This window comes from Lepidochelys olivacea (genome assembly GCF_965140295.1).
Source record: "Lepidochelys olivacea isolate rLepOli2 genome assembly, chromosome: 7".
Classification (NCBI taxonomy): domain Eukaryota; kingdom Metazoa; phylum Chordata; order Testudines; family Cheloniidae; genus Lepidochelys; species Lepidochelys olivacea.
Window position 1 is genome coordinate 70,493,365 of NC_140417.1, and position 22,586 is coordinate 70,515,950.

The 22,586-nt window shown below is 38.5% G+C and overlaps 1 protein-coding gene and 1 long non-coding RNA gene across 3 annotated transcripts in view; one reads left to right on the top strand and one right to left on the bottom strand.

Moving 5' to 3' along the window:
* The window catches only part of NRG3 (neuregulin 3), a 910,532-nt gene that overhangs the window by 180,798 nt on the left and 707,148 nt on the right, over positions 1-22,586 (top strand). The gene's annotated exons all lie outside the window — the stretch shown is intronic.
* The window catches only part of LOC311523308, a 93,765-nt gene continuing 74,070 nt past the window's right edge, over positions 2,892-22,586 (bottom strand). The window contains exon 3 of the long non-coding RNA XR_014712307.1: positions 2,892-2,979. This is a non-coding gene — a long non-coding RNA (uncharacterized lncRNA). The remainder of the gene's footprint in view (positions 2,980-22,586) is intronic.

The window sequence follows — 22,586 nt, forward strand, 5'->3', positions numbered from 1 at the left end:
TATGTCAACCAGAGTTGAACTGTTAATTATTTTTTTTATTACTGTGTGTTTCATTCCTGCTGATCTTCCTGGTTACTTTCCTGGAAGCACTGAGACATTGCAAGATGGCTTGTTCTTATTGTATTTCTAGGCTGACTGTGTAAGCAGAAAAACCAAAGCATGTGTCAGAAGAGCCTGTCCTCAGCCCAGTATTACAGACTTGGGTAACTAGGATAAGAACTGTGAACCGGGAGCTCTAGTCAGTTTGAGATTCAGTCATCACTAATAGTCACACTTTGCTGTTCATAGATACCTCTTGGATTCAAAGGGGATGTCTGAAAGACAGAAGTGCTATATCTTCACTTGCTGCTTTAACTATTGGGAAGAAAAAATGCACTGAGCAACAGTGAGATAACAAGTATTGTAAAAATCAGCTGAAAAATTTCATCCAACTCTATTCACACCTCACTCCCCCATCCTGCATGTATTGGGTACCTAAAACTTCCAGTGAGCTCCCATTGCACAGATGATGCAACTGCAACAAAAATTTCCCCAAAGTCAGAGAAGAGTCAAAATTAGAGCTAAGATTAGAATTTAGGAGTTCATGGCTCTGAGTCCTGGGCTTCCAAGCCACTTCTCTTAGGGTCTGATCTGATGTCCATTGAATTCAATGGAAAGACTCCCATAAACTTCACTGGACGTTACCAATCAGTATTCTGAGGGTTTTTTTTGGTTGTTGTTTTTTAAAGCATCCAAGATTCTCAAAAAGTATTAGTGATTTTGGGTCTCAATGTGAGACATTTTTAGGTGCCTGATTATGAGAAATTTCTGACCCTTTCAAGGTGTCCCAAGTTGGGCAACCAAAATTGTTTAGAAAATCTTAGCTGATAGATTGAAAACATGTGGCTGAACTGGAATATGCATTTACCTTTGTGCTCTTCTGGTTTTTTAGGTAAGTAATCTGTACTCTATATCCTTCAATGATCGGTTTTTGTTTTGTTATGTTTTTTAAACAATGTTGCATCCAGGGAAATTTTATGCTAGATTTACTATTTTAAGGGAATTATGGTTGGTTACTTGCAGTAATCATCCACAGATGATAAAACTGGTTGTCAATTTGAATGCCATGTAATTTTATAGAATAATTACCAACATTACCCAGGTATTAGAGGTGAGTTACCAGGAGTTATGAAATTTGAATAGTCACTAGCCTGTTGACCTAATATCAAATTTTAAGTCTGATTTATCACTAGCTAACCACCCTTCTAGACCACTGATTCCAAGCTAAAAGCTTTACAGGCTGTTTCCTTTTTAGGCTTTAAAAACTTTTTAGTCACACACAATTTCAACCTTTATAGCTGTCTCTTTTGCTTAGGAAACGATATATTTTTTGCTTTAAAAAATGTGACAGTTAACAATACTTGTTACCATGACCAGTGCTTTTTTTAACATGTATCTGAGTATTCATTTCTCCAAATAAACAAGCAATTATTACACAACAAAACAGCTATTTACAAATATCCGTATTCCATTAACTAAAATGAAAGTGTTTACCCCCTCTTTGTTTCTCACAGGATTGATACATTTTGTACCCAAGAATTATTTTGAAATAATCCCAAGACTTTCACAATTTACAATCAGCAAATTGCCTCTGTCACCAGATTTTATTATCCTAATCTGATTATTTCAGAAAAGATAATTGCAAATCATTTTACTATGAATTAACATCTGAACTCCCATATTATTCCCAAATAATTACTCGATGTTGTTCCAAAATGATATGCACTGGCTTTAAAACTGATTTCTGTGAGTTTGGAAAATTTGATATGAGGCAAGACTCTTCCCCCCTCCCCGCCTCAAAAAAACAGAATGAACCATAAGGAATTTTAGTTATTTTATTTACCTTTGCTGCAATCTGTTGCAAAGGGTGGGTACAAAGGCTGTCCCAAAGCATCACAGGAGTGTTCATTTACAAGTCTTTCTGTAATTTTTACAAAGTGCTCTGAGTTCACTTGGCAATTATGACTAAAATGGCATGTAGTCTTGAGATTTTTGTGTTAGATGCACAAGCTTAATCGCTGGCAAAATACTCACTTGATCTCCCTGGTCTCCCAAACCCAATCCCCCTCTTTTGTCTGTTTCCGGGTGGTTGCCGACAGCATTCACAACCTCCACAGTGTGGGAACATACTGTGTCATGATTCCAATCTGCTTCGCAGCACATGGTGCTGTGTGCTGTGTTGCCTTCTATTCTCATTTCAGCCACATTCAGAGAACTCCCAATTGTGTTCAGTATTCCTCTCAGACAATTAAATTCCTTTCCTAGTGGTTTAGCACCCTCTAGCAGGGTTTTGCAGTGGCTTTTTATTGTGTTCCATCCATTTTACCTCCTACCAACCATGTCTTAAAGGGGCAATGATAGTGTGTGATCTCCATTTCCTTAGTCAATGTCAATTCTTTCTTTAGCATCTAACCCAAATCATCGGCTCCTGAGGTCCTATCTCTATTCACAGAATTCCAACCTGCTGTGAAGCTAAAGACAACTCAGGCTTTCCCGGACTGTGTTTTGGACAGATGAATGCTAGGTTGAAAAGATAATTCAGTTTCCATGTTTATTCAGTGCTTGATTTCTTTGCTGAGATTGCCAACGATTCCACACACAATTGTGTTAGCTTTAAATAAACAAAATGGTAATGTTGTGACCCAAAGTGAAAGTAGCCTGCTCTTTTAAAAGTAAGACTGACAGATTGTTGTTTCCATACAACACAATTTACGGGCGAAGTGTCAGCCTTAACTTCAAATATGGCCCTTTTATTGATTTTTGTCACCACCTTCACACTATATTTTAGTTTTTTCTCCCTCATGAATTAGTTTGGTTTACTTGCTCAGAATGAAAGAACACATTTTCCTTCCACTTCCAAGCCATTTAATCCTCTCCGTTAAATTTCTTCTCTTGGGATTACGTTGTGGGTTGATAATTCTTCTTTAACTGTGACTGTTCCTAGAATGCAAAGTGACAGAGGGCACAATTAAGGAGTTGGTGTTTGCTTATTTAGAATTAAATTGTGTGTATTTTGCTTATTTTCTATTTAACAAACAATTCTGAAAATAACATGACATTTTGGATTGCACCCTTGTTTTGTGGCTTAGCACCACAACTGATGTCAGCCCAGCTCTTGAAGTAGTACATTATTAACAGGTACTGCACATGAGCAACATGTCATAGATGGAGCACATAAATAAAGATTTTTTCAAGCCATCGTTTTGTGTAGGTGCAGTTTAATAACAATTACTGTTTGAGGTATTTATTCAGCTTTTAAAGATAAATATTCAAAATGTTCCTTGGTCTATCTCAGTTTTTTGAGACAGATGTGTTGGCTCTGTTGCTTGACCGACAAGCATGCTTTGAGATCATCAGATGAAAGGAGAAATATTATAAAGTAGTTAGTGTTGTCCAGTAAATAATAATGATGTACGTGTCAGAGGCAGTAGATACTAAATCAGTCTGTGTTGGGTGAAAGGCTCAGTACACAGTTATTGTTTTCAAGACAAGTGATATCTTTTCCTTTCATACCTGGTGGTAGCAAGGCTTTGTACTTGTCCAACTGCCAAAAATCATAACAGTCAACAAAGGATTGAATTACAGTGTTCAATAGGCGAGTCAATGATCCAATTTAAATGTGTACTTGGGTAAGTGTATGAACAGCTATGACAAGTGGGTTATACACTTAAGCAGAATGTACTGTAAGTGGCTAGAAACCAAAACATCTGCATTGTTATTTTGAACTCAGTTGGTTTTAGAGACACCATTTTACTCTGAATATTCACATTATGCTCTTGTTAATTCGTAGCTCTGCAGCTTAATGACCTTTTTATTTATTAAACAATTTGACATGATTGAACATAAAAAGACTGGGGGCTTAAAAGAAATGCTTTGTCCTTTTGTACTTTCATTTTTATCCTCAGAAATATGACTTATTTATACTTGTTATTTATTGTTCCCTGTGGCTGGCTTTTGTCATGCAGTGGTGAGCCCTGTGTATTCTTATTGCTTTAAAAAAAACCCAAAAAACTCTTAGAAGGAAATCAGATGCTACAATGATTGGAGGAGGTGGTGGTGGTGGTGGGGGAGTTGGTTAGTCATGTAATTATCTAGTTAGATAAAGGAGAATTAATGTAAAAGCTGGATTTCCATTAATATTTCTGTGTCCTTCTGTAGCAGTAGTTTGGACTCTGTGAAAAATATGCTTGATGTTTAACAGGCTCTGATTCTGCCAATCCGTACAGTACCTTACTCAAGTGAGCAATCCCATGGACTGGGATCAGGGTTACTTATGCCAGGATGCTTCTCATCATTCCAATGGACTGGGATCATGGCTGTAAATTGGGGCCCCAATTACTAGCTGTGCTTCTACAGAGCTAGATCATTACAAGGCTAAGTGGTCATATAAGGTGTATGACCACATAGCCAAATACCATATAAGGTATAAGGCACCCATTGACACTCTTGTGCGGGCAACCTATACCGCAGGTTAAAGATGTGATGGTAGACAGAATTGCCTCTCCCCCCGACACCGCCCTGAGCAGAGTAGGCTGAGCAGAGCCTTGGCTTCATTAGGTATAAACTGGGTTCAAATTGCTTTGTTTCCAGACCAGGCAGGAGACTAGAATGCAGATTGCAACTCTCCAATGAACAATCTTCTTTTTGGGCTGTTCCTGGGGCAGCACAACTTGCTGCCCCTTGCTCAGGGCTGATCATAAAATGAGTGATCTAGCCTGCATTGAGGTGCCCATTCAGCAAAGTACTGAAGCACATGTGTGACCTGAAGCATGTGAGTAATCCCATCTTGCTCAGCAAAGCATTAATGCTTAATGAAGTCTCACCCTTATTTTGACATCACCGTGCACCATTGTGCCGTGACATCACTCGTTGCCCAGTCTGACAGGCTGAGAATACTTCTACACTGCAAAGAAAACCCTGCAGAAGCAAATCTCAGAATCCAAGTCAACTGACTCCTGCTTGTGAAGCTCATGCAATGGGGCTAATTATAGCAGGGTAGATGTCCCGGCTCAGGCTTTAGCCTGGACTCTGAGACCTGGTGAGAGGGGAGGGTCTCAGAGCCTGGGTTCTAGCACAAGTGGGAATATCTACTCTTTTTAGCACTGTAGCGTGAGCCCCTCCCAGCCAGAGTCAGTTGACTCAGGATCTGAGGCCTATTCCCACAGGGTTGTGCAGCTTTTTATGCGTAAACATTCCCTAAGAGTCTACTACTTGGCAGTTGCTAATAGGATAAATTGCATGAAATGATTGTAAATGGTTAATTAAACCACATGTGGCACATTCTTCCAGAAATGGCTGCCCTAACGTCAGCAAAAGAAGAAAACTCTGCTTCTGAAAAACTGCAGGTCACACAGTTTTAGTGTTCAAACACATTATTTTGCTGTTATTGTAGCAATATTCCACATATTTTTGAACTTTTTTTGTGTCTTATAATCTTATGCATTGTTTGGAGTTTTTTTGTTGAATATTATTATTTATTATATCTTCTCTTCCTTTCTGGATGACATTAGAGAATCGGAGTAGAAGCTTTCTTAGCCCTTTTGTGAAAGAGCAGGGATGTCTGAGTCTTCATCAAATAACTTTTTTCCTCATTATTTTTCTCCAGACAAACAAAAGCAGAAGAGAAGATGTGAACTTACTGTAGCCCCATGAACCATATTTACTTAAATACAAAACTTAATTAAGCAGAGTTATTGTTTTTCCTCTCATCCTTTTAAAAATACAAACAATTATCCAAAACATAATTATTTTAATTAAATAATTAAATTATGCCACCTTAATATTACATTAAGTCAAGGTTCCTTCATCAAACTCAACTCAGCCCTATTCCCCATCCTGTAGGTTTTATGGAATGCATTTGAAATATAAACAGAAATATATTAAATTAGATGTGAACAAGACAAATAGAATGTGACCAAGTTAAAATTTTTGTAAAAGCTTCTCTTTCATTTCCTTACTTATTAAGGAAGGTGAAAGGTTAACATTGGAATAATGAGTTCGGTTTTTTTAACAGTGCCTTTGTTTTTTTTGTTGTTGTTGCTTTTTCCATTACTCCAGATTACAACAGTGTGTTCCCCGGCTACCTAGGGGCTGCAGCACTGTCTGGGTCCTTCATAGCACCACCTTCAGAGGTGGTCCCGTTTCCGCATCCTTGGCATGCCACCCACAACAGAGCTTGAAAGGGGCATGGCTGATTTCCTGTCAGAATCATCTCCTGGCTGCTTTTACCTGGCATACAGGAGCCAAGCAGGGGTAATGATCTTACCTTTTGGTGTTTTATTTTTGAAGGACCATCTGGTGCACCTCAAATCTCAGCAAGTACTTTATGTAATAATAAATAGTAGTGAAATCCACCTTCCAATTACTAAAAAGATTCACTTTCTGGAATCTTCAAAATGTTCCTATCACACAATTAGAAAACTTTCTTTTAAAGTCAGGCTAGTTACTGGCTTGTTAAGTGCAATGTTTTCATTCCTTGAAGTTTTCTATTATATTCAGCTGACCTTTAAATTTTTTTTTCTTCCTTTTAGTTAATATGTTGTCACCTCTCCAGCATTTGTAACTCCTAGCAGTTTAATTGGCCTAAACTGAAGACGAATTCTAAGTGTGTGGAAAATTCCAGAAATGAAATATTTCTGTTCCTGGGAGAGGTTCAAATTTTCCTACAGGGTGCTTGCTTACTAGTTGGTAGAGATGGGCCCAGTCTCATACACGGGATCTGGACAACCCAAACTCTGGGGCTCTTTGAAATCTGGATCTGAATTTTCTTTAAAAGTGGAATCTTAATTCCAGCTCTAAATTTTAGGATATGAATAATCTAAATTTTGCTGCTTGACCATCTCTGTTGATAATTTGGGGGAGGAACAAATCTTTCTTAGAAAAAAATCAAGAATGAAACTGAGCCTTGTGTGTGCTAAAGAGAACTCCAGAATTTTCCTAGATTATCCTTCTGGAAGTGTGAGGGATTGTTTATATGTAATGAACAAGCATTTGGACTCTCAGTACTAGCAGATCTTCCAGAATTTGCTAGAAGCCAAGACTATGTATACAGAGAGATCCTTTATCCCCACACTGGTTCCTGCTTTTTAACAGCATAGCTCCATTGGCACCATCTCCTGGTTGTGGCTTTCTGTGGTACCTTTCCCAAAGGGGGTTTGGGAAGCGGAGGGTGGGAATTAAAGACACACAATCAATTTGAATTCTTTTATATTAACTAGTATATGTCATTTTAAATAGAGGGTTTATTTATATATATATAAAATATGTGTGTGTATGTATGTGTATATATAGTATTTTACTTCTCCTGCCAGTTACCTATACTATAGGTAGCAGCATGCAGAGGAGAGAAGCCTCTCGGGGGCTGCTGCACACCTCTCTCCCATGCCCATGTAGATGGGGAATGAGTGGGAAAAGGCAGGGAATTAGTAAGACCTTGGCTCCACTCTGAAAACATGCCAGCCAACATTGCTGTGCTGGTGCACTGGGGAACACACACTGTACTAGGGGTGCTGCAGGGAATGTCTCCATCCTGGAGTAGGGGGAATCTAGGAGGCAGATTGTGGTTAAATGCCTCCTGTGCTTCTCCCCAAGCTGTGAAGCAATACACAGAGCTTGTGGCAAAGTCACAATTGATCTGCACATCAATAATGCATTTTATGGTCCTATTGGATGTTTATACACTGTCACTTATACAGAGATCCTTTTCTGCTGTATCTAGAATTTTAGAGTATGGATACTTACATTGCTGCTGTTTCCTGGAGCTAATGATTTACCATGGAAACCAAGATTTTTATCTTCATCTTATCATGAGTTTTGAAACTTTAATGATGCTACAAATGACTCATCTTTAAGAAACAACTGTAAATACTAAAAATTAATTTATTGTAGGGAAATTAAAATGGAGAATGCATTGGTGGCTTAAATGGAGAGTACCCAGTGCACACTGTTTTCTTTGAACATTTTGTCCTCTTTTTTCCTAAAGGGCAAACCCTTCCACAAATATGCAGCTCAGATAAACAAAGGGGCTAGGGAAATAGAGTAAGGAATCTTCCGCAAGGTCATGAAGTGACACTAAGTCTAATCCACAGCTTCTAAAGCCATCCTGAGGTTCCTGTAGATTCCCTGATTCCTGTGGGAGACTGTCCGGTGAGTTATCATGGATTAGGGCTCCAGGGCATACAAGAGGTGCAAATCTCACCCTCACCCCCCCCCCCCCGGCTTTAAATTGAGCTGCTAACCAAGTTGCTGTTTCTTCGCTGCTATTCTAACATGAATTAGCTAATGTGGGTTAGATAAAAAGTGTGGTTCTTAATCAGGTTTGCAGTATAGATGTACCCTAAGAATCTCCATCCTATGTGCAGTATGAGGTGAGAAATTTCTTAGTGAATTTCTGAGATAGATTCTCCTTCAGATAGCATGATGACAAATTGACATATGGCTATATTGTAGTATCCTGACATTAAAAAAATGCCACTTTTCTAACTGAGCTATGATGTTTCATTGCTGATTTTGAAACCTGTTATAAGCTTGTATTTTAGGGCTGTTTATATGTGATAGTTATTTGCAGACACACACGATAAAAACATTAGATACAAGTAAGTGATGTTAGCGAACTCTATTCTCCTTGTATTTACAAATCGAGACTGTCTAGAAAATTTTACAATTAAAATGCAGACATGAATTTCTTCAGCTTTCACCCTTTAAATGAAATTTCAAATTCTGATAATAAAAATTGTATTCCCGTGCTCTTAATCAAATCAGCATAATTTACAACACAGGTTTATTGGCAGCTGGGGAAGATAACTGAAGAGATGTTTAAAGCAAGTGGTGAAAGTCTCCAGACTTTCCTTGTGTTTTTGGGTAGGATATGGAAGGAAGAAAAGAACCCAACCCCATGGAAGACAGACATTTTATCGTACAATTGCCAAAGAAGGGCGATCGCACCAATTGCAGTAACTGGCAGGGAATCCCATAACTCTCAGTGCCTGGGAAAATCATGTGCAAACATCATCCTGGAAAATATCAAGAAACAAACAGACCTTCAACTTAAAGAGGAATAAGCAGGTTCTTTAGACCACTGAGATGATGTGTTGACCATCTTGCTTGTCCAGCTATGCTGGAAAAAGTACAGGAGACACTGGATGTGCTTTAATTAGGCTGCAACTTTGTTAAATGTCTGGGAGTACCCGGCAGATAACAGTCTATGGTGCAGGTAATTCCATAATCATTTCACTATATACCTGGGAGGCTTGCTCTGCTTGCTCTGTCCCAGCTGACTGTCAACACCTCCCTATGCAACAATGATTAATATGTCTAAATATTCTCTACTCAATATTTTATCTTTAGTAGTACTAAGAAGGTGAACTCCCATAGGTCAGTTACCCAGCATAACCATACTTGTGACTGACCATTGGGACACCCTCAGTGCTCTGTTGCCCCCCAGATGCCCTCGGAGCAGCAATTCTATACCACAGATTTACATTCCCTGTCAATGGATGAGTTGTAATGTCCCCAGAAATCACATACGCCTTCTTAAGGTCCCCCACCCTGTGGCGAGGGGTTTGCCCCACCTATTGCCTGTCTCCCAAACTTGAGCTCATGCTCAAACCATCCTATGTGGTTTATTTAAAACTCCCTAATCTGCACATGAAATCCTAGCATGCTGTGTGTATGCTGAATGACAACATTTAGTGTAATGAAGGCTTTCTGTGTCAGATAAACAGGATGGAACCAGAGAGAGGAGACGAGGGAACACATGAGGGAGGATGAGAGTTGGAAGGGAATAGACGTGTGGGGTTGGTGAACAGGTCAGAGAAAAACAGAAGGAAGGAGACTTTAATATTAGATCTAGGAGACAAGAAGGAGAGGGAAATACAGGAGAAAAAGATTTTAATCTAATTTTGGTTTCCCATTTTCTCTTATCCTACTAATCAGGTCACAAATAACACACAAAGTAGGGAAAGGAGAATTGTATAGAACTCAACCTAATTTCAGTTCCTAGTAATGCAGGTTTTCCATTTTTTTAACTATAATATATTAATTGTTGCATTATTGGATATGATTGCTTAAACTTTCGATTACTCCCACTAAATATTCTTAAAACACTCTCTTTATATGATAGAAAGAAAAACAGTTGGAGAGGCTATCTTGCATGACCTTTGTATACTAATTATGGTTACAACACTGATGATAACAGCAAATGTTGTTACATTTGAAGCACAGAAAGCATTTCTGTATATTTCAACCAATTCATAACTTTATCAACAAGTTTCTCTTGAGATTGGAACGTCCCATAATTGGTCTTTAGAATAGTGGTTGGTTGGTTTTGTGGTTTTTTATTCCAGATTTTGAGTCAAATCATGGTAGTTGTTTTACAGTTAGCTTAGCATTAACAGATAAATATTCTTTTAAACAATGTTTTATAACCCCAAGAAAACTAAAAAATGGTTAATTGTGAGAACTCTGAAGTGTACATATTCATAGTCCACAGGGAGGAATAACCATAACTTTTAATCAGCTAAAGAATATCAATTGAAAGCATTTACTGTGCTTACACAAATGTCACCTGAGACTGTATGGCACACACAATTAATATGAAGTGAGAGGTGGATATTATTAATGTGTAAGTCATTTCCCTCCCTTTATTGTTGTCAAGAACATCCTTGCATACTTTATTCTGCATTTTGTCATGTGCCTTAATATTTGCTGATAAATGTGGTTAATTTCTCCTGAACAGCAGTGCATCCATACATAACTAAGCTTAACTCTACCTTACTTTGCTTTTTCAGTGTCAATTTTATGTATAAAATTTGGGTTTGGGTGTGTGTGTGTATGTTTGTGTTTTTCCCCCAAATTAGAGAGATTCTGACCTCAAATTAGGAGGTATATTTGTGATTTTCTTTTCAGATTTTTAATACAGTAGGAATCCATAATAAAGGACTTAGACCAGCAGGCATACGAGGTAATCATGATATTTTTCCTATATTTAAAATAGAAAATATGATGGCTCAACAATTCTTAAATATATGTTGAGTTTTAAATGTTGCTTACTCTATTTTACAAAAGGGGCTGCTTTTATTTTGGGGGACAGAAGTGTGGGTAAAAAAAAATAGCTCATACTGAAGTACAGCATAAGCTACTTGGTTGGTTTTCCCCTTCTGTTCTATGTTGAGGTTTTATGCGTGTCATTGCTGTAAGTGGAGAATACAGCCTTAGCCTCAGAGTCTAGGAAATATTTCCAAATATTTTTGAGATGCCTAGTTGTGTTTATTCCTTTGGAAGCAATGACTATATGTTGCCTGAACTCCCCCCTAATCAGCAGACTTAAAATTTGATTCCTCAGGAAACAAAACACCTGTTTAATGTATTATTACATTTTCAGCAGGACTTTTTTGTATCCAAATATTAATTTACGTATTAAATTTCTCAGAAGTCATTAATTTACTGAGCTAACATGAGAAAGTATAGTTGAAAAGAGCTTTTTGGTTTATAAGTGATACCATCAAATCTCAGTGTCATGCTGTTTAATGGCATTATAATATATTAAAGACAAAGCATGCCAGGAAATTAGGAACTGATTGTATTAGAAATGTTAAGTCACTAGGAATATTTGCAGCATTAATTGTAGTATACTCGATAAATGTGAATTGGCAGTGTAAATAACAATGACAGTGAACCACATCAACCCAGTTCAAAGTTATTCACCCAGGTAAATCTGAACAATAGTAATGAACCCAATGTTAATACAGCTATGAAGTACAGACTCATTATGATCTATATTGGGGGTCGGCAACCTGAAGCACGGGTGCCAAAGGCGGCTCAAGAGCTGATTTTTAGTGGCACTCTGCTGCCAGCCAGCGTCCTGGCTGCCAGCCCCACTTAGCCCGCTTCCGGCCTGGATGGACAGAACCCCGGGCTGAGCTGGGCCGGCGGCCAGGACCCCGGCTGGCAGCGGGCTGAGTGGCGCAGCACGCTGCTGGTCTGGGGTTCCGTCTGCCACCTGCGCTACCAGTCTGGGGTTCTGTCCACCGGCCTCTGCCAGCCAGGGTCCCAACCATCGGTCCCGCTCAGCCCGCTGCCAGCCCGGGGTTCTGTCCATCCAGGCCAGCAGCAGGATGAGCGTGTCTGGCAGCCGGGACCCCAGACCGGCAGCACGGGTGGCAGATGAAACCCCAGACTGGCAGGTTCCGTCTGCCGCCTACGCTGCTGGTCTGGGGTTCCATCCGCTGGCCCCTGCCAGCTGGGGTCCTGGCCGCTGGCACCGCTCAGCCCACTGCCAGTCTGGGGTTCCGTTGCGGGGCCCCTGTAAATGTGAAATTTATTACTGGCACGTGAAACCTTAAATTAATGAAGACTTGGCACGCCACTTCTCAAAGGTTGCCAACCCCTGGACTATATAGATATAAACTAATTGCAAATATCATATATATAAATAAACTGATTGAAAACGTGATAGTAATGAAGCCTGGATTTGCTTTGATTATTCCTAAAGTCAAGACATTCGGTGCATTTTTAAAATTTAGTTTTCTGCAACTCTGTTGGAACTTCAGTAAATTAGGATATCCAAATAAATTAACCCCACTAATAAACACAACCTGCCCATCTAGTTGTAACTCATTTGCTCCTGCTTGTTTTGCTCTCCTATCTGTGGGCTTCATGTGTATTACAAGAATTTATTTATTTACTTGTGCTTGGGCCTGTCGCAGAGCACAGCAGGGCCCCCTTGGCTCCCGCCTCTGCTAGGTTCACATAAGTCATTTTGAGACCCTGGGGTTAGTTACCACTGGTGCAGTTTATTCACTGTCTCGTTCACACCACCATTTCAGTTGACCCTTCACCGTATGCAGGCAGGAGGGAAGAGCTACCTCCCTACTTCTGCTCCCTGCCTTTCCCCTTTCTTTCTGCTCCCTCCCCTGGCTTCCTTCCTCTGAGGCTTTTATAGAGCCCCAGGCTAATTAGGCGGCAGCTGTCTCTGCTTCCCCAGTTAGGGCCAGGTTACCTCCAGTCAGCTCTAATTTATTCCCCTAAATGGGAGCAGCAACCCTGTCACAGGGCCAAATAATGAGTTTGATGGGTGAGCAGAGTATCAGTGGTAGTTCATTTTGAACTGTTGTCATGGTAAACAGAAGAAGAGTAGAGTGAAATCCTGGTCCCATTGCAGCCTATGGCAGAATTTCTGTGGGGGAAAGGATTTCACCCTTTTTTTTTTTTTGCCTGAGTTTATGGGGCTTTGAGAGTTTACCATGTTTATCAAGTCTACCAAGCACTTTGCCCATTGAAGTCACCAAGTTTCTCACATATTCACTTATCACTAATCTAGTTCTCAGACTATCTTTTAACCTTCTACAGGGAGGGAGTATGATCTGGTGATTAAAATGGAATCAGGAATTCTCGGTTCTGACTGTGCCACAAACATCCTCTGTGGCCTTTGGCAAATAACATAACCTCTCAGTTTCTTCACAGTCCTCCACATTGTTGGAGAGTTGTGAGGATTAGTTCATTAACATTTGTAATGCTTTAAGAACCTTAGATGAAAATTTCTATAGAAAGGCAAAGTGTTTTACATTTCAAGTTACAATAACAGTTTGCATTCATTTATTAGAATAAACATTTCCTTCAATTTCTCAATATTGTAATTTGTTATTTATTTGTACTGTCCTAGCACCTATGAGCCCCAGTCATGGACCAGGACTTTGGTAGGTGCTGTACAAATACAGAACAAAAAAGACAGTTCCTGTCCCAGAGAGCTTACAGTCCAAGTATTACACAAGAGACAACAGATGGATACAGACAGACAGAGAGGGGTACAAGGAAACAATGAGTTAATATTATTCAAGCAGATAATTCAGACAGGGTGAGGAAAGGGTGAATGCACACACACAAGCAGAGTGAACAATTCGATGGTGGTAAACATTGTGCTAGTTCCACAATTTTTTTGGGTGCAGAGGAGGAAGAGGTAGGTAGGTTTATTTAGTAAGTGATCAGCTAAAGGGAAAGAATGGAGAGGAAGGGGATAACAATATCATTCCCCTTTATTTCTAATGTGGTTACAAGTCTCTGTTGTGGCTGTTGATAAAGGGATAGAATGGCTAGAAATCTTCCAGTGACTGTTCCCTAAATTCTTTGTTTAGTTTCAGTTGTTGAGTAGAAGTGCTAATCTACATGCTCATTCAAGAGACGCACTCTTTCATGACACGTACAGGTTAATACAGAAATGTAAGGATCCTCATTACCCTAAAGTTATTGTTACTCTTACTAGTTTTGCAGGAATCAGTTGTGAAGGTAATTTCTTGGTTTGTTGAAGATTTAATTTGGTTTGTGTAATGGGAAGGATGTCTGTGCAAGTCTCAAAAGATGTCTGAATGGTGGTGGGGGAAAATCTCATAGTACCAGACAGCACACAGAATAAAGAGAAAGCATTCAGTATTGATAATACTTCCTGCAAGGCTAATTAAAAGCACTGAGATCACATATAGAGCTTACAAATGCTAAATGTTTCAGGAACATTGCATTTGATTCAGTTTCTTCTGAGGCTTCATAAATAGATTTATCCTCCCAAATCACATTATTAAGAAATCTGTTTCAAGCTCAAATTATCTGTCATTTCTATATTTTTGTGCCAAAGATGGAACATCAGATATCTGGTGTCCATTAAATCCATGAAGATATATATTTTAATGAGTTTATCCCTGACAATATGTACAGGATTGGCACATCTCATTTCTGCCACACAGATTCACCAAGAAGTCCCTAGATACGTATGAATGAATAGCTCTTCAGAAGTTAGAAATAGGGATTCTGATTTTGAAGACATGGAGTCATGTGATTATTTTGTTACAATACCAATGGGAGTGAGGAACATAATCTGTATTTTAAATGATACAGCTATCAATTTTAGATGTTGTTCTAGATTTATTTGAAGAAAATGTGACGACTTTGATCAGCCAAAGCACTAACACTCAGGCTCAAGGAATTGTTTCATCACTGTACCTTGTCAACTAAAATTAGAACCAAAAGTATGGCATTTTGTCTGCAGCTTCATTATCACTGCAACATAGAAAACGAAGGGAGAGACTATTTTATCCTGTAAATCCATACTCATCATGTGAGGAAGTGTTTGAAGGATAAAATGAGCAAGTGATTTTTGTTTGTGAATAATCCAAGGAGTGCCCCTACTGAGGCACCGTTCTGTCATTTTCTCACCTTAAGTTGCCAAATGTATGCCCAGGCATTAAGGAAATGTTTTCTGGAAGAGAAAGTGAGTCTTTTGTAAGATGCCCTGAAGGTGATATACCAGGGTATATGTATGAAAGTCATATTGAGCTTCTCCTGCCACTTTTCCCTGACTGACGTTTGCACTGGATGGGGCCATGTGACTTTTGGAATACGATACTATTTACTATTACATTTTAGGACTCATTCACTTACACCACTACTTTTTAAGATTGTTACAGTGTGAGAGCCTTTTAGTTATTCTTCCTGCATGTTTCTGATGGGCACTCATCGGAACATCTCCAAATCTATCCATTATGGAAAGTTTATAACTGAATATGGGCATAAGGCTAATTCTTTAATCAGCTATCAAAGTGCAACATCCTCAATTGGTGTCTGTCTGCATGCTTTCCCTTCTGAACATACAATAGCCCCATTGACTTAAATGGCATTTGTCACATGATTAAAGTTAAGCATGTGCGTAAGTACTTGGCTGGATTGGGAATCCATGTATGCTTGAGGATCTGGCTTTCAAACTGGTTGTACAGACTTGTGTCTGAATGCATCATTAAGATGACCTCATTGTTGCATCATTGTGGACTTTTTTTTAAAACAAATTAACCGTGTTTTTATTTGACTGCCTGAGTCTTTGCTATAAGAGAGCATCTATCTACATTTTTTCAGGTTATTATCTCTGATTATTAGAGAACGAGATAAAGCATTGTAAAAAGTGCTTTATTCCCCTTGCAAGGGTTAACCATCCTCACCAGGATCAGTGTGTTCCTACTGGTTAGGAAGGACCTACCATGACATTTCCTTTTACAATGAAACCTCTATATTATTCATCTGCCGGTGTGAAAAACTAATAAGGTAATCTAGAGAATTTTTTTTTCTGGATCCATGCAGCACACCTTTGTTTTGAATAGCTACTTCTTTTTGAGGAGTTATTTCTATGGCTGCTAACTTTTTTCACAATATTCCTATAAACCACTGAAGGTAGCCACAATTAGTGATGAACAAAAAGTTCTCTTATGGCTACATACCCAATGAGAGAATACCAGATAATGATGTTTTCATATAAACAACTGTTTCTTTATTTTTCAATGAATGAGGATGAGCAGAACAGAACAATATACACCTACCGCCTACAGACTCTTTATCCTACCTTGTTAGCATGGGACTGTGAGGTCCAAGTATCTTCTAAATGGCTACAAATGGGGAGAGACCCCCAAATGTCTCATTTTCTTCAGTTAAAACTCTAATATGTAGATTTATTTGGTCATACAGTAACTGCAACTTGTAAACCCTGAAGGATCAGTTTTTACCTAGTCAGAATGAAGGTACTGTACTTAAGGTACTTCACAACGAAAGCATTTCTCCTACTAGAGAGAGATTATTTCCACTGTGGATAGATTACTCCTTTAAGCATCCAGTTGTTCTACCAGCCTGTTAAAAAGTTTGAACATATGTATATAGGGCTTACATCCAGAGTGTTTCACAGCTTTCATTTTACGTAAATGAAGTTTATATCTTTATTATTGTCACCTCATGTGCCTTATAGCACTAGTCTACTCCAATAAGCTAATGCCACATTGGGATCTTTTCAAAATTCTGGAGCTCTCAGCTGTGAAGTTCCAGGGACCAGTAACTGCTAAGGAGAAACACTTTACAGTACAGTACTTGTGGTTGTTGCTGGGTGCAGTGCACACTACCACTGGCTTTGCCAATTGTGTTGTCAGTATAATGAAGGAAAACATTGCAGGTAACATACTGAATATAGACAGGGAGAAGAGCTATGGAGTTAAGATGGCGCCATTTTTACAAAGGCCATAACCATACTTTCCTTAGAACAATGTTTTGAAGGACTAATGTAAAAGATTTTAAGTGGGTAAGAGAATTGACTGTGAGTTTAATCCTAGAATTCAGTGAACCCATGGAGTGAATTAATTGTTGAGGTATGTTTTATGAAAAGAGACTTGTAAAGCCAAATCACTGTATATTATTATTCTTTTGTTTAGCTCTATTCAGCATTCTTTACATGCAAAGGGTCTCCTCAAAGTCAATGAAACTGTTCATATTTGAAAAGGCTACAGAATCAGGACTACAATTTAAGGTCTCGCTTGTCTTAAAGTATGGCCTGGAGCAGGGCGCTGTGCAAACAGCACCAACCCAGGAGTAGCCCTCTGAAGAATTCTGACAAAGAAATACTCTTTCCCTGCTTTCTCCATGCCATGGTGGTGAATATGGTAATTTGCTAGTAGACTAGATTCACAACTAATTATTTCCTGCCAGCTCAGTGTTGCCGACCAGCAAGTAAGAGAGCCAAGGCTCTGCTCATTCCCCACCCACATATTATAAGTGTGAGGGAGTAGGCAGACAGGTAGATCCTAATTACTCCTTCCTACATACCTGGACTCAAGATCTGGGTATTCTTGTATTGTGGTGTAGGAAGAGTTCTTCCTACTTGAGAGTCACAGCTTAGTTTATTAAATGTAGTGTTCTCCAGCTCGAGACCCCTAAGGTTAGAACATGGAGTCTCAAGGATCAAACAAGGACACATTGCATGAACTGAAAAACAAGGATTTTCTATCTAAAGTTTGGAGTTCTTAAGCAATTTAAGCTTGCAAAATGCAATCACTGAATGAATTTAATCTTCCTGTCAGTTTCTATGAATTCTCAAAACCAGTTAATATTTTTGCATATTTTTAACCAATGTACAAAAATAAAATTGCTCCTGGAGAGTGAAGATAATATCCTAATAAATGTCTCTAATATCCTGCTTTGTTCACAATATATCACTGTAATTATTAAATAGACAGAAGTGAATGCCCTAAGAAACCATCTACCATGCCCCACACTTCACTACATCTCATAAGCCTGTCTTGTAAACTCTAATTAAAAATATATTGCAATAAAAAGAGACATGATTCAATGCTAATAAGTACCTGTTAATTTTGCTTCTTGTTTATGATGGAGCTGCTTGAATCAGAATCTAAAGTAATGTCTAAACTGTTAAACACATCCAGCAGGGGGCATCCATGTTTTTTATAGATTAGAGGTATGAGAAATGAGCAGTTAACTCATATGCAATGTTATTGAGAATGGATACCAGACAAGTTAACTTTATCCTTTCCTCACAATGAGAATTGGTATATGTAGATCCAAGCATGGAGGATTGAATATCAACACTGATATATTTTGATGCCTGTGGTGTTTTATTTTGAAATATTCAAGTACTGAGTCTATTCTAAAGTGGTGATTCAGATTAGAGAGTCAACTTGAGATTATTTACTCAGAGGAATGAAGACTGGGTGAACTGCTTAGGTAACATATTAGAGACTCGACTGTGGAATCTGTTGGCTGTACAACCATTTAGTTTTTCTCATTTCAAATTTGCCTAAATTTGGTTAGTTATAAAGAAACTGCAACTTCTGGTGCTATAAAAATGAGGTTAGCATTTCTGGTACTGCAATTTAAGCACTGTTTTTGGCAATTGCAATCCACAGAACTTCTAAGTAGCGGTAGTTTACATGTGCACACACACAAAATTGCCCCTACCTTTTTTTTCATCAAAACCTTTTGAAACTTAAATTTTGTGCCCAGCTCTACTTCTAAGTTCACATTTTTATGTTGTCTCACAGGTTCTTCACGTGCTATCACATCTTGTATTCCTTTCTGTTTCCTGTGAGGCTTCTGATTTGTTGCTGAGTGGGGCTGTGTATTTTTTCTTTCTTTTGAATGTTATCCGAGGCCCTCCTGTTTCCTTCATTTGGTCCATTATGATAGCTAATTTTAAAAAAAAAAATGCTGCCCAGTTAATCTAACTCCATATGGGAGGCTTCCTTTTAGTTGTCACCAGCAAATGCTCTCGTTTTTCTGAAGGCCCTTTTAGAGTAGTCTCCAAAAATAGTATGTCAGGACTAGAGATGCATGAATTAGCTATTAAAACCAAACCAGTCCAAATCTCAGCATGTTACGTAAATCAAAGTGAACCTGAAACTTTTATAATGTTCAAATCAGTTCGACTTCATACTCCCCAAACTCCATTTTGTTGACCTTCAAAAAGCCCTCTCTCTAACCTTCAGTGTGTTTCTCTCCGCCCTTTCTCCTACTGACTGTCTCAAACTTTAGTCTCTTTGACCTTCCTGAATAACTGTTCCTGTCCCAGTTAAAACCTTGGCATAAAGTTGCTAGCCCATTGTGGTTGGTGCTGTACATATATGACAAAGACACTTTTCCTGTCTCAGAGAGCTTATGATCTAAGAAAAATAGTATTCTCTTTATCCACTTCTTCTATGTCTATAGAACCATAATTGTAATGTTTCTGCTTCTTCTATTTATTCCTTTAAGGAAATTTCAAAACCCGGAATAATCATTGGCCAACTGGCTAAAAGAAACCAATTAAAATAATAATTGTCATAGTGTAGTCAACTTATTAAAATATTACAGTATTATTTCCTCCACAAATTGATAAATATTTAAAGTGAAATCACAATAGTTCCAGATACAGAGCCGTTAGAAAAAGGTAAATAAGTTTGATGTTAATCATGTCTTATTTATGCTCTTTTCTGTCATTTTTAATGCACCATGTTCAGAAAAATATAACTGAACAGTGTGTACATTTGTGATGAAAAATCCTCCCACAGCCTCCTTCAAAAACTCTAATACAATTAGTTTTTTGCAGCCTCCTGTGCTTACTCCCAGTTTGCTGCTGTATTGTTTTATTTTTATTTCATTGAGTCTCCATACTGGAGTCTGCACATTTGGATTGGTTTGCACCATCAGGGACGAACAGAGTTTGTAAGCTCATCCATGAATATTTTGTCCATGGTAACGTGCCATGCATGCAGCTGATGGTTATATGAATAATTATGTTAAGAATTATCGTTGCATAGTTTAAAATGTTTATATCCAATATCGAGAGAAATGCTTATAACATAGACTAACAAAAATCATGCAACAAGAGAGGAAGGCTGATCTTGTCTTGAACCATAGGACTTGAAGTCAAATATAGATTCTGCTCTCCCTTTGAGCAAGTCACTTAAGCTCTTGTGCCTGTTTCTACCCTTTGTGTAAAACAGGGATAAAAATATCTATCAGATTGGGGTATTCTGCTGCTGAATTTATTAATGGCTCTATTAATCTCTTTTTGAGATTCACTGTTGAAGTTCAAAGTTAATATTTGTTCATGGATTTTAGTCCTATCTAATTATACACGTTTTAAAGTTATTGCATGGTAGAAATGGGACAGCACCAAAACCTTGGCTCTGCACACCACTGGGCAATTCAGTTTGCACTCTGATGCTGATTGGGACCATTACTATTAAACAGCAAAGGCTCCATTTAGGTCAACAGGAATGTTACCATTGTCTTCCGCAGACTGTAAGCTCTGTGGGGGAGGAACTGTCTTTTTTTCTGGGTTTGTACCTACCACAATGTGGTCCTGGTCTGTGACAGGCTCCTAGCTACTATTGTAATACAAACAAACAATAATAATCATTGAAATCCTATAGGGCCAGGATTTCACCTTAAATGTTTAAAATTGGAAATTTTTGGGCTATCCTATTGTTGCTAGGAATATTCTTTCAATAACTATTGCAGTCATAGTTAAAATGCCAACAGAATCAAGCTGTGTTGTTTTTCCATGACTTTCTTTGAGAGCTCCAGTGATGACAAAGATAGTAATAAGGACTGCTGTGGATTACTCAACAGTCTTTGTTACATTTATATTCTATTACATTTCAGGCTACGTCTACACTACAAGCCAGGGTTGTGATCTCCTTCTTTGTGTACACAAACCCTCATTGACTTGCATCTAGCTAGCACAAGCATACATAGCACTATAGCCACAGTAGCACGGGTAGTGATAATGGCAGTGTGGCTCGGTCTTGCTGAGTATAAACCCACCTGAGTACAAACACCTATGCCCTACTGCCACTACCCATGGCTACACTTATATTCATGCTAGCTCAATGAGTATGTTTACACAAGCAGGGGAATCGTACCTCTGGCTCATAGTGTAGGCATAGCCTTAAATGAAAAGGTGGCAAGGATCTAGCTTCAGAAGTTAATTAAATGCTATAAACAATGTACTTCTGTTTATGACCTTAATTCAAGTCATTAGCATTCCAAATGGGGAAAATATTTTGAACTTGTAAGGACAGCTGCCTAGCATGCCCAGGTAGCCATGGCAACAGTTGAAATCTGTCCTTCTAGAAAATTTTGTCTTTCATTTTGTTTAAAACTCTTTTTTTTTTTTGGGGGGGGGGGGGGTCACTATATCTGTAGCAATTGCAGCCTGAGATCTAAAATGCATTGATCTGCAGTTCATTTTGAGACAGTCTTTCTAGCATTTTGCTGGAAAATACATTAACTTATTATCTTTATTTAGTCTGTTCAGTTAATTCCCTATGAGCATGTTTAGAATTAGCAGATAAAAGTGCATGAGAAGGAAGAAGGAATTTTCTCATTCCTTGTTTCCACAACTTAATGCACTGGTGGGGAGTTGTCAAAAGCTGAAGTCAGATGTAACCCATGAGCCATCTGACTAATAGCAATATGGAGCTAGGACTAAGCAAATTGTTTTTGGATAGAAGATCCTAATTTAATAGAAGTTAGATTTTTCTAACTGAAAGTCAGAAATTGCTGACTTGTTAAGAAATATAAATGAATTGTATTTCATCCACAGTTCATTTGTCTTTCTACCAAGTTTACATCAAAAAAGGCAAAGTATTATGTTAAATATAGATACAGTCTGACTCTGTTTCATGAATGTTATTCAGGATTATATCAGAGGAACATCGAAGACCTTTTTTATGTCTACGTATATACAAGAAGAAAGCACATTTTACTTTTGACTGACATTTTTTTTCAGAAGACTAAATAAGGGAGAACTGTGCCAAACAAGTTCTTTGCCCATAAGAACTTGTTACTTTAGACCCTGATCCAGTGTTTAATTTAATGCAGTACTAACTGTGTGAAGTTAGTGGAATGAATCACCATGGGTAAAGTTAAAAATGTATTTTTTTAAAAAAGTCTTTGCACAATTGAGGCTTTAGTGCACAGCCTAGAATGGTAAAGTATAATACAAATTTGAGATGGAGAGGAGGGTGGAATGGGTCATAGAAAAGAGGTGCTTTAAATAGTTTTTGAAGACAAGAGGTTGGAGTCTGGGGGGAGGATGTTCCATGAATTGGGGGCAGTATGGGGAAGAAGAGAGACAGTCAATGTGGGAATTTAAGCAAAAGGTGAAATCTGGCCAGATTGATGGGAGTGCAGGATGATGGTGGCATACATTTGAATGGACCTGGACGAATGAGAGATGAAACAGAAGGAGG